The sequence below is a fragment of the Microcebus murinus genome, chromosome 4 (assembly GCF_040939455.1).
Source record: "Microcebus murinus isolate Inina chromosome 4, M.murinus_Inina_mat1.0, whole genome shotgun sequence".
Classification (NCBI taxonomy): Eukaryota; Metazoa; Chordata; class Mammalia; order Primates; family Cheirogaleidae; genus Microcebus; species Microcebus murinus.
In genome coordinates, this window is record NC_134107.1 from 36653174 (window position 1) to 36664862 (window position 11689).

Below are 11689 nucleotides of genomic sequence, written 5' to 3' on the forward strand. Positions count from 1 at the left end.
TTTGGGGGGAGGGGGGAAATGGGCATTTCTTGAAACCTTAAAATCTGTACCCCCATAATATTCCGAAATAAAAAAAAAAAAAAAACACATACATGTACCAAACCTATAAGGAAAATTTACACATGAATATTTTTAAACTGGGTAAAATATTTGCAATGAACATGATTTGAAAGAATTCATGTCAATATTAGGTTTTTTGTCCAAAATGATAAAAAAATATACACCTGAATTTTTTTAAATGGGCATATTACAAAGTAAGATATGCAGACTGATAACTAAATGTTCAACATCACATATGATAAGGGAATTAAAATTAAAACAGAAATAAACTTCTTTTGATAATAAGAGTATTAATATCAGGCCTTGTAGGGAAGGGGCACTGATAATACTGTGGTAGAATGTCAACTGATAGGTATTTTCTGGAGAGCAATTTGGTAATGTATATCAAATGCTATAGAATATATGTAACCTTTGGTGTGTCTCAAGTAATTAATCCCAGTGAAATAATTATGTGAGTAAATATTTTTCATTGCATCATTGTAGATAACAGCCAAAACTAGAAAACAAAGTGATTTTCTAACAGCAGTAAACTGTTTAAATATCTGTGGTGTATTTTTACAGCAGAGTACTCTGTAGTAAATATACCATGTTTATTTTGTCTACTAATATAAAAAAATGTTAATGATAAATTTCTACCTAAAAAGTGGTGGTTTAAGAGCAGTTTATGTGTATATGAGTATTCATAATGGTATAGTCCTCAAATAAGTAGTCACACTGCCAGTAAAGATTTCTCTTAATAGAATATTTGAGCAAGCTAATGATGATAGAAGCAAATTAAGCAGTCACTCATCAAATCACTTCCATCTCAATGGAAAGTAAAAAGCAGGTAACTTGGGTCAAATATTCCTTCTCCTCCTGAGATCAAAAGTGCTTCAGTCCTAAATCAGAAATGTAATATTAAAATAAGGCTTATAGTCTTCAATTATGGTTATAAGTCTTTAATTCCTTCCAATATGCTTACATTAAACTTAAGAAGCATTATTAAACTTTTGTTTTTAATCCATCTATCCCTCCATCCACTCAGCCATCCAAAGTAATTGCAGTTACTCTGCAGGATTTCAGGATTTCACATTAATCAGGACCTAAAGGAACTCTCTTAGGATTTCACATTAATCAGGACCTAAAGGAACTCTAGGAGATATTGAACAGACTCCAACATTTTTAACACATCAGATGAGAAACCAATGCCAAAAGAATCTTAAAAAAAATATATCAAAGAAAACACCCAACTTCAAATATTAAATACTTTGATAATTCATCTCATCATGTAAACAAGTAATGTTAACTTTCCAGTTTCCAGGGTTCTGTGTTCTGATTATCACAATACAAATCAATTTTTCTTATCTAATCCATACAACCCAAATGTTGTGTCTACACTGCCATATTTCATATTAAATACAGCTTTTTGCATGCACAGAAAACATTTGATGTAGAGTCTTCACACAACCAGAAACACTTCTCTCAAATGAAACATCTGCTTTGCCAGCAAATGTTTCAAATTTGAAGACATTTGTTTCAATCATCTTTGAAGAAACCAGAATTTTTCTTGATCTGAGGCCAAGTATTTTTTTTTTAATTTAGACTGTACTAAATCTTTTCAATAAGTAGCCCTATTCACTGGTAGAAATCTATATTCACAATAAACTGTTAGATGCTAATTCTTTCTTGAAAAAAAATACATTTCATTTTACTATTTTGGTAGTAAGTTTACATAAAATATTTTCAAATTTTATACATATTCTTTCAGACATTATCAAAGTGTTTCATTTATAAAAAGAATTACTAAATAAATTAATAAGGTAGAAGTTTAAAAAATAAGTATAATGAAAATACAGCTTTTATTTATATAAAACTTTCCTCCTAGAATCTCCATCTAAGAATTACTACATTTATAAAAGAAAGGCAAAAAGTTTAACAAACTGTGACTTCTCATTTTTTAAAATATTATTTAAAAGTTTAGATTTCTGATGCCCATGATCCAACTATTCTACTTTAACAGCAGGCAACATTAATTGAGTGGATATCCTGTGCCAGGCAGTTCTCTAAGTTGGTAGTTCATATTACATAATGCTTTATTTTTTACAAGAACCCTATATAGCACTACAATAACTTCATTTTAAGTATAAGGTAACAATCTCACAGAGCTAACGTCAACTGCTCAAGGTCACATACGTAATAACTGGAACCACCCAAGCCTATTTGACTATAGACCACACATAATACTACCTCCTAGAATTGCATAACGTATGATGCAATACTATACAATCAATAAAAACTAATATTATAGAATAATGGATGATAATAATAGCAAATACCTACTTAGAACTTATTAGGTACCAGGCAGTGTTGTAAACATTTCCCAATATTAATTTATTTAATGTTTATCATATCTCTATACTAATTTTACAGATGAGGAAGCTGACATGAGATGAAATGATGTCATAAAAATGGCACTTTACCTTGTAGTTTTCCTCCCCAAAACTTGTAACTTCTGTTCCACCGGAAAAACACCAGACAAATTTCAACAAAGACGCATTCTACAAAATAACTGATTGTGTACATCTCAAAACTTTCAAGGTCTTAAAAAACAAGGAAAGTCTGAGAAACTGTCACAGTTAAGAGGAGCCTAAAGAGACATAATAACTAAATGTAATGTGGTATCCTGGATTGGATCCTGGAACGGGAAAAGGATATCAGGTAAAAGCGAAGAAAATATGAATAATGTGTGGGCTTTAATTAATGCTAGTGTATCAGTATTGGTTCATTAATTGTAATAAAAGTACCATACTAAACTAAGATATTAAGTAATAGCAGAAATATCACATTATTTCATTTATGTGGAATTTAAAGAAGTCAAAATCATAGAATTAGAAAGTAGAATGGTGGTTACCAGAGGCTGGGGGAGGAAGAAAGAAATAGAGAGTTGCTGGTGAAAGAGGATAAATTTTCAGTTAAATATGAGGAGTAAGTTTTGAGATCTATCACATTGAGTAAATTTGGAATTACTCAACATAAAAATGATAAATGAGATGATAGATGTTGATTTTATCATTCCCCGTTGTATACATACAGCATACAGTAAAACATAACACTGTACTCCATAAATACATGATTATGATTGGTCAATTAAAAATAATTTTTAGAGAAAGAAAATATTGAAATGATTATAAACTAATTTTTCAAAGTCAAAGAATATCATGTATGGCAAAATTTGGGGAGAAAACTATAAACTATGGCACAATGTCAGTTTCACTCTCTTTCAAGCAGAAATACACATATTCTTACCAAATAAATACATTCCACAGTATCAATACTGAATTAAACAGTGGCTATAAGGTATTCATAGACTCTGGAATTGAAGGCAATAGCTCATTATGTCTTCCTTTATGAAATCCTGAGAGAATGACCAGATAATGATAATTACACCTTCTAATGTGCCTTTTTGTTTAAGTAATAATTTTGTTCACAGATAAGCAGTTATCTGTGTGTAAGGACCTGCATATGTTTGTGTATGTAAAAAATAAAATATCAAAATAAAGTAGCAAGAAAATATATTTCATTGTGGCAATGATTAACTCCAAAGATAATTAATGTTCATATTTAAATAGCTATCTATGTGATATTTTGATGTTTATATTTTCTTCTGAATTATAATCACCTCTAAAATTCACATTTTATTTTTAAAAAAATAAATTTAATCCCATTCATTTTAGAGTAAGAAAAAAATTTTTGATCTGATTCTTTAAAAAACAAACAAAAAGAACTCCTCCTAAAGAGACATAAAATATAATTTGGAAAATGTATTAAAATTGTAATTCTTCCTAATAAAAGAGGGGACATATGTTCAGTTGTGGCACGTTTTCAAACTGAAGTTCCTACTTTAATGAGAAAGGAAAAGGCTTCCAAGCAACAGAAAGAAATGTACATAGAAAAATTAACAACAACAATGACAACAGTTCACTACATTTTAGTTAAAGATAAAAATAAAGGATGTTAAATTCTCAGTGTACAAGCCATTTGAGGCAATTGATTCTGGAGTAAAATTATATAGACAAAATTATTTTACCTAAGTCACTGAAGGTGAGAAAATATACTTGATTGTGTGTGCTCTGTGCACACAACAGACACAGTTCTATTAACAAAACATATTATTAAAAACACCTACAAAAATTAGATAACCAAGTAGCAGCATGTGGAGAGAATTATGAGAGGAAAAATTTGGAACAGATTTTAAATGACAGCAAAAGCACCACTGCTATGGAAAGTTCTGGCAACAGGTGCAGAAAGATGAGCACATAGGAAGGAGGCCATGAAGCCTGACAGAATTCTGGGAATAAAATAATAATATTTAGAATTTATGCCACATTTTTTTCCTTTGAGCATTTTATACACATCAACTAATTAATCATCAAAACACCCACGAGAATATTTCTCTCCTCATTATCACACCCAAGAATGATGAGTTGCTTCTTCTTGACTACATAGTACAAATCATACTTAATATTTTTTCATTTTTCACACTAAACTTTTCTGCAATATTCATCTTTTCATCTAGAACTAATTTAATCATTGCTTTTTGTATTTTCGGCAGATTCCATCCCAAACAAATTCAAAATTAGATTGCTTATGTCTCATAGATTTCCTTTGAGAATGACATCAGGATTTATTAAATGGCTATACTCATGTTTGTTAAGGTTCAAAATACAATTTGACAGAGCATAGATGGTCCCTGTCTTATGATAGTTCCACTGATAATCGTTCAACTTTACAATAGTGCAAAAGCAATACGCACTCAGTAGAAATCATACTTCGAGTACCCACACAATTCTTTTTACTTTCATAAGTATTCAATAAATTACATGAGATAGTCAACACTTTATTATCAATAGGCTTTTTGTCAAATAATTTTGCCTTACTGTAAACTAATGTAAGTGTTCTAAGCATGTATAAGGTAGGCTAAGCTAAGCTATAATGTTTGATAAGTTAGGTGCATTAAATGTATTTTTGACTTATGATATTTTCAACTTACGATGGGTTTAATGGAATACAATCCCAGCACAAGTTGAAGAACCTCTGTGTATTAAAGGTCAGAATATCTAATGGACAAATAAAAGTAATTTTGAAAATTTCTAGAAAGTCCCAAGAAAACACATGCTTAGGTAATTTTCTTGGGCTTTGCAACATTATTGAATGACCATTTCCTAAGGATTTACCAATCACCAATTCCAATAGCCTTTTCTAAAGTGGTCTGGAGCCTACTGTAATAGCTGCTATATTCTAATTCTTGGTCTTCCAAGACAATGTACACTCTAATTCACTCTCTTAAATGCCTATTCCTCTCTTATTACTGTTGCTGCCAAGATGAATGAGCTCCTCAAAAATCCTTCCTTGGAAATGGGTTCTAGACCCCGACTGCCTGAGTTTATATCCACCACTTAGTTGTATGAACTGGCTCAACCTCTCTGTGTTAGCTGTTTCATCTATAAAAAGGAGATGTTAGCAGTAACAGTACCTATTTTATAGAGGTTTTGTGAAAAAATATATGTCAAATAGATGTTCAGTACCTGTAATAAATGTTAGCAGTAATAATGATGATGCTAATTTCTATTATTACTATTAACCTCTTTATTTGCAATACCATCTAATCTAAAGGCTTCAATGATTCCTGTTCTGTGAATGACCTTCAATACTAGATCTCGTCAATATAACCTTTTTTCTGGAACTCTAATTCTCATTTTCAACAACTTGCTGAGTATTTCCGTTACAGTGCTCCGCTAACAGCACAAATTCAACAGTCCTCAAACTGAACTCATCACCAACAAGATTATCACTCCTCCTATGTTCCTTTCTCTAGAGGTAGAATTTCAAAATACAAGCATGCTTTCCATTCTATTTCATTACCATAGCAACTTATATGGTATAGTAACATAATGGTAATTGTTACCATTATCATACTATTTTACAAATGCCTATAGCATTTTATTATTGCCAAATCTCACTCACTATATTGATTTCATATACATGAGTTATTTGCCAAATTTAAGTATACCAACTCCAATACATCAAAATGGTTTTAAAAAGCAACCAGGATTACCTTTAAGAAGTCAGGGTCATGCTAAGAACAAATCCAGCTAATCAGTATTCAACCTTGTATTTATATAGGACATCAAGGAAACCACTCCTAATCCTAAAACTTAAACCAGGTCATTAGTTGTAGAATCCTATTGTCTTACATTAACAATTTTGAAAGTAGTATAATAGAATAACCCAGTATTACGAGAAGGATCAAGTCATCATTTCCTTCTTGATCATTTCCCAACAACAGACCTACAAGAAAGAATCATCAGACCTTTCATAAAATGAGAAAATGAATGGTATGATCTCCAGAATAAGGGCTAAATATAATTTCTCTTATATCTATCACAGATAAGAGAACTATGTTTTTCAGAAAAAAATTTCAAGTGTCTGTTTTTAAGACTTTTGATGTCAAAGATATCTGGGTGGAGCTATCAGATTTGTTGGCTAAAGCTACCAGAGTATAAAATGATGTTCCATAGTATTATCACTTGTAGGTTTCTCAGTCCATATACATAATTTTATAAGAAAGGAAATAAATTTACCTATGGACAAATTTGAGAGCTCATAAAAATTATAATTTTTTGAGTTTGTATCCTTTAAGAAAGTAATCTGTACACATGTTTTTAGTTGCCTTATTCCCTCCCGCTCTCCCTTAGAATAAAGCACTGGTAATTTTTAGCACTTCAGAAGAAAAATAAGAGTGATTTAAAACATCTACGAAGTGATGACATAAATGTTTATGGGCAAAGATATTTATCTATTTGAAAAGGTCATTTCTAAAGGCTTCAAAGATTCTATTGTAATGAATATCTGCAGTCAGGAAGAATTACAGCATTTTGAATTGAAGCTATACTTTCTTTCTAAATATATTGAGATGTTTTAATGTTGAAATTTCAAAAACATGAAATGCATTTATGGCATGAATAAAAAGATGAATTTCTAACTATTCTAGTTATTTTAGAAATAGAAAATATTCCCAAGTTGTATACACTTTAATAGGATTTCAGGTCCTCAACTCTTCCTTCTTCCACCACTGGGTACCTTTCCAGGATCATGTCTTCCGTAAGGTACAAAAGATGAAGGAGATTTTTTTTGAGATTCTTTCTAAATCTGATTTCCCACCATAGGGTATACTTTAGACTCTAAAGAGTATTAACAAATTAGAAAATCAGACACACATGGGAATATACAATTTTTTCAAGCAGAATACTATTCTTAAAGAAAAAAATTATATTTATATAGTCTTCAACTTTAGGCACAATAGTTTTTAGTAAGTCACATTTATCACAAAAAAATGAAGACCATGTTATTAATGACTGTACTTACTCTCAAATGGCATATAAATGAACTTTACCTAGTCAATCTGCTTCCTAAAATAATCCCATAAGATGCTTAGTAAAAACCTTTAAAATCATTGTTAACACTAGCTACCATTTATTGAATGCTAAGAACCAAGCATTACCTTAAGATCACTACTAAATACATAATCTTATTAATACAGTTCTATGAGGGTTATTATCCTCATTACACTTAAGGAAACTGAGGCACAGAAAGAAGGCAGGTTTTGAACTCAGGTAATATTTAGCCAAGTCCTCCTCTTATCCTCTTCTCTGTATTGCCATTTCTTTTTTGGCCTTTACCCAAATCTCCAGATCCTACCCATTCCCCCTCATTCCTGCTAAGAGAGTCCATGGGCTGTTAATTCAAGCAAAGAACTCCAGAAACCTGGCAGAGGAGAGAAGGAAAAGACAGTAAATTTTAATAAAGTTAAAACTAAGGAGAAGAAATATGCATCATTCAGGCTGCAAAGTAATAACATCCATGTTCCTGGATAGATCAAGAATTAACTCTAAAGGCAACATTGTTGGAATAGAGGTAGTATTTCCTATGGCTGATTACTTTGCAATGTGCGGGGCAACACATTTAGATTAATAATAGGAACCATAAACTTTAGAGTTGGAAGACATTTAAATCATCTAGTTCAATTTCCTTCTTTGCCCCTCTCCACCCCTACTTCTTAAAAAAGAGGCTGAAACTTAGAAAAGTTAGGTGGTTTTTTTCAAGGCCTAACAAAAGCAGTTAAAGAACCAATGTCATATTCTTATTGCAGAGCAATACATTGTACAAATCATTATGAATGGATTACTGAATATATTCTAGTCCTAAGCCAGAATAAAAACCTTGCTGAAACCAAGGAATTAGATAAGAAGGAGCTAGGACTATTTTCCTATAAAATGCTATATTAATCCTGAAGACAATTAGAGATCACCTTACCCTTACTCTGCCTTTTAATTCTCTCTTCCCTGTGTTCTCAATTCTGATCCTACCTGAATGCCATTAGAAGGTGGTTCTATTTTTTGTACCTTCTTAACTCTCAGTAACAGTAATATGGTTCTCCCTTCTGCAAAACATTGCCCAGTCTTGGCCAGGCATAGCACTTCATGCTTGTAATCCCAGCACTTTGGGAGGCTGAGGCAGAGGATGGCTTGAACCCAGGAGTTCAGAACCAGCCTAAGCAACATAACAAGACCCCATCTCTACAAAAAAATTAAAAATTAGCAGGGTCTGGTAGTGCATGCCTGTAGTCTCAGCTACTTGGGAGGCTGAGGCAGGAGGATTGTTTGAGTCCAAGAGTTTGAAGCTGCAGTGAACTATGGCCATGCCACTGTACTCCAGTCTGGGTAACTGAAAGAGATCCCTTTATAAAAAAAAAAAAAAGGACAAACAAAAAAACATGCCGTCTTATTTCAAAAATTCACTGGCAACCCACAAATTCACTTAAGTCAAACACTAAAATCATCTCATATCAAGACTGACACAAATTCAAATACATAAATTAGAGTGAGGTTCCTTTGAGAGAGAGAATTGAGAGAAATAGACTGTGTATGTAAGAGGGATTTAAGGGCAATAGCACTTTTGACTATACACTATTTCATTAGGCATTATAACTGGTATTTTGCACATGTTATTTCATAAAATCAGCACAATAATTATATGAGATGGTTCTTATTATACTATTTTATAGTTAAGACTACTAAAGCTTAAAGAAACTAACTTGTCCAAAGTAACATAGTACTATTGCACTAATCTCTGAGATTAGAACCTGATTTACCCAAACACTTATTTAATATAAAAATCTACACACTTTTCATATACTTATTCTATATGTCCATCTAATTCTATTAAAATCAATTCTAGAGCTAGAAGTGAACCTAGAGCTTATTTAGACCCTCATACAAAAGAAACAAAGTCCAAAGATACTAAGTAACTTCCTTAAGATTACATAATGAATCAATGGCAAGGCTGAAACTACAGCAGGACATGGTGGTTCACACCTGTAATCCTAGCACTCTGGAATGTCAAGGCAGGAGGATCCCTTGAGGTCAGAAGTTTAAAACCAGCCTCACCAAGAATGAGACCCTGTTTCTACTAAAAATAGAAAGAAATTAACCAGCTAGCTAAAAATAGAAAAAAATTAGCCAGACATGGTGGCACACACCTGTAGTCCCAGCTACTCGGGAGGCTGAGGCAGGATCATTTGAGCCCAGGAGTTTGAGGTTGCTGTGAGCTAGGCTGAAGCCCGGCACTCTAGCCCAGGCAACAGAGAAAGACTCCGTTTCAAAAAAATTAAAATAAACAGGCAGAAACTACATATTGTTAATACTCAGTAAGAACTTACTATTCCATAAGGTAGGTATTAGTACTACTCACATTTTACAAATGAGAAAACTAAAGCAAAGGGAAGTCAAGTGGCTTGTTGAAGATCGCAAAGGAAGTAACAAGGTAAGAAAAAGAAAAGGGTTTTGGCCTCAAGCAGTCTGGCTCCACAGCCTATATTTTTAACCACTATTCTAGAATCTGCCTTTCAAATTACAAGTTGAATCTCCTAATTCCCTTCCTAGCTCCTTTGAAATTACAATAAACTTTGCACTTATGAGTTACACATGAAAGAATCAATATCAGAAATATCAGATAAGAACCTCGTCTGAAAATTCAAACAGCTCCATTATTTCAAATGATATTTAGATATTTATATTAAAATGCAAATTAGTCAATTTACGAAGATTAACAGAGGCTCAAATTTTAAACCAGAACTTTCTCCAGTACTATTAATTTCTACACTTAGCTCATGCTTCCAATTCTACCACAAGGATATTTGTAGAATGAGCCTAACGATTAGAGCCTCTGTCTAGAATCATTCTAAATTGGGACCTTAATTGTTTCTGTTTCATGAGTCAGTGAGTGTAATATTTTATCTGTTAGATTTTCTAAATGCCAATTCCATCATGTTCTGAGCACACTCTTTTGCCCACTCAGAAGACTAGGTCACTAAGACAAAACTTTGATATAACAGTAAAATTAAGTTTTCTAATTCTTTATTCTCCCTTAACAAGCAAACAACAGACTAAGATTTTTATATGCTCATCTACCTATATATCTCAATACTTCTATCTCTCTCTGTCTCTCTCCATTTAACCAATTTCAACTGTGTAAATCACATATTAGAATACACTTGGCCTTCTGTATTCACAGGTTCCCCATCCATGGATTCACAGAGGATAGAAAGAAAATATTTGAAAAAACAAATTCCATAAAGTTCCAAAAATCAAGACTTGAATTTGCCAGCACACCAAGTACTATGTAGAATCTACTTGAATGAAGTGATATGTAGGCATTGTGATGGATTATAAGTAATCTAGAGATGATTTAAAGGGAGGATATGTGTAAGTTATTTGCAAATACTACACCATTTTATATAAGGTACTTAAGCATCTGTGGATTTTGATATCTGAAGGACATCCTGGAACCAAACCCCCATGACACAGAAGGATCACAATATTTCTTTTTCAAAATAATTTTCCAAAAAAAAAAAAGAAAAAGTCCCTCAAAGGCTGTGAATTGAAAAAAAGAAATGTTTCATAACATTTTTTCCTTTTGCTCTGTCAAACTATAAAAAATAAAGAGACTATTTAGTTACTATGATATGCTATTACTAAATATATAAACAAATCCCTTCCATCAAAACTGATTGGAAAAAAAAATTTATATCCTGAACCTCTCTTCCTTCTTCTCATCCATTTGGAAATAAGAAATGAATTCAAGAGGGGAGGCAGAAGATTTTAGAGAGCAGCTTAAACATAGTGCATATGAGGTTAGCAGTGTAGTGCAGCAGGAAAAAAAGCACAAATAGGCTTTGAAGACATATAAACCTAATTCTATCACTTCACAGCTATGTGATCTTGGGCAACTCATTTCACTTCTCTAAATCTCAGTTCACTTGTCTAAAATGTACATAAAGTAGGATATATGGCCAAGGGGATAGAAGGAAAGTCAAAAGACTTAGGAAATAAAGGCAGAAATACAAGATCCACTAAATAATGTTATATGATGTGAATAAACCAGACACTCATGCTGGGAACTAACCTGCTCTAATTTAGAGGCAAATGACTGTAACTGATCACTGAAATCTGAAGGAATAGGGTAGGACCAAAAATAGTGAGGGTAAAAATTAAAAATTAAAGAATCCTTTTCAGGGAAAAACTCAATGGAT

General features: G+C 32.3%; 1 protein-coding gene across 4 annotated transcripts in view; it reads right to left on the reverse strand.

Annotated features, from left to right (window-relative positions):
- METTL15 (methyltransferase 15, mitochondrial 12S rRNA N4-cytidine) overlaps positions 1–11689 on the reverse strand; it is a 194304-nt gene that overhangs the window by 139395 nt on the left and 43220 nt on the right. The gene's annotated exons all lie outside the window — the stretch shown is intronic.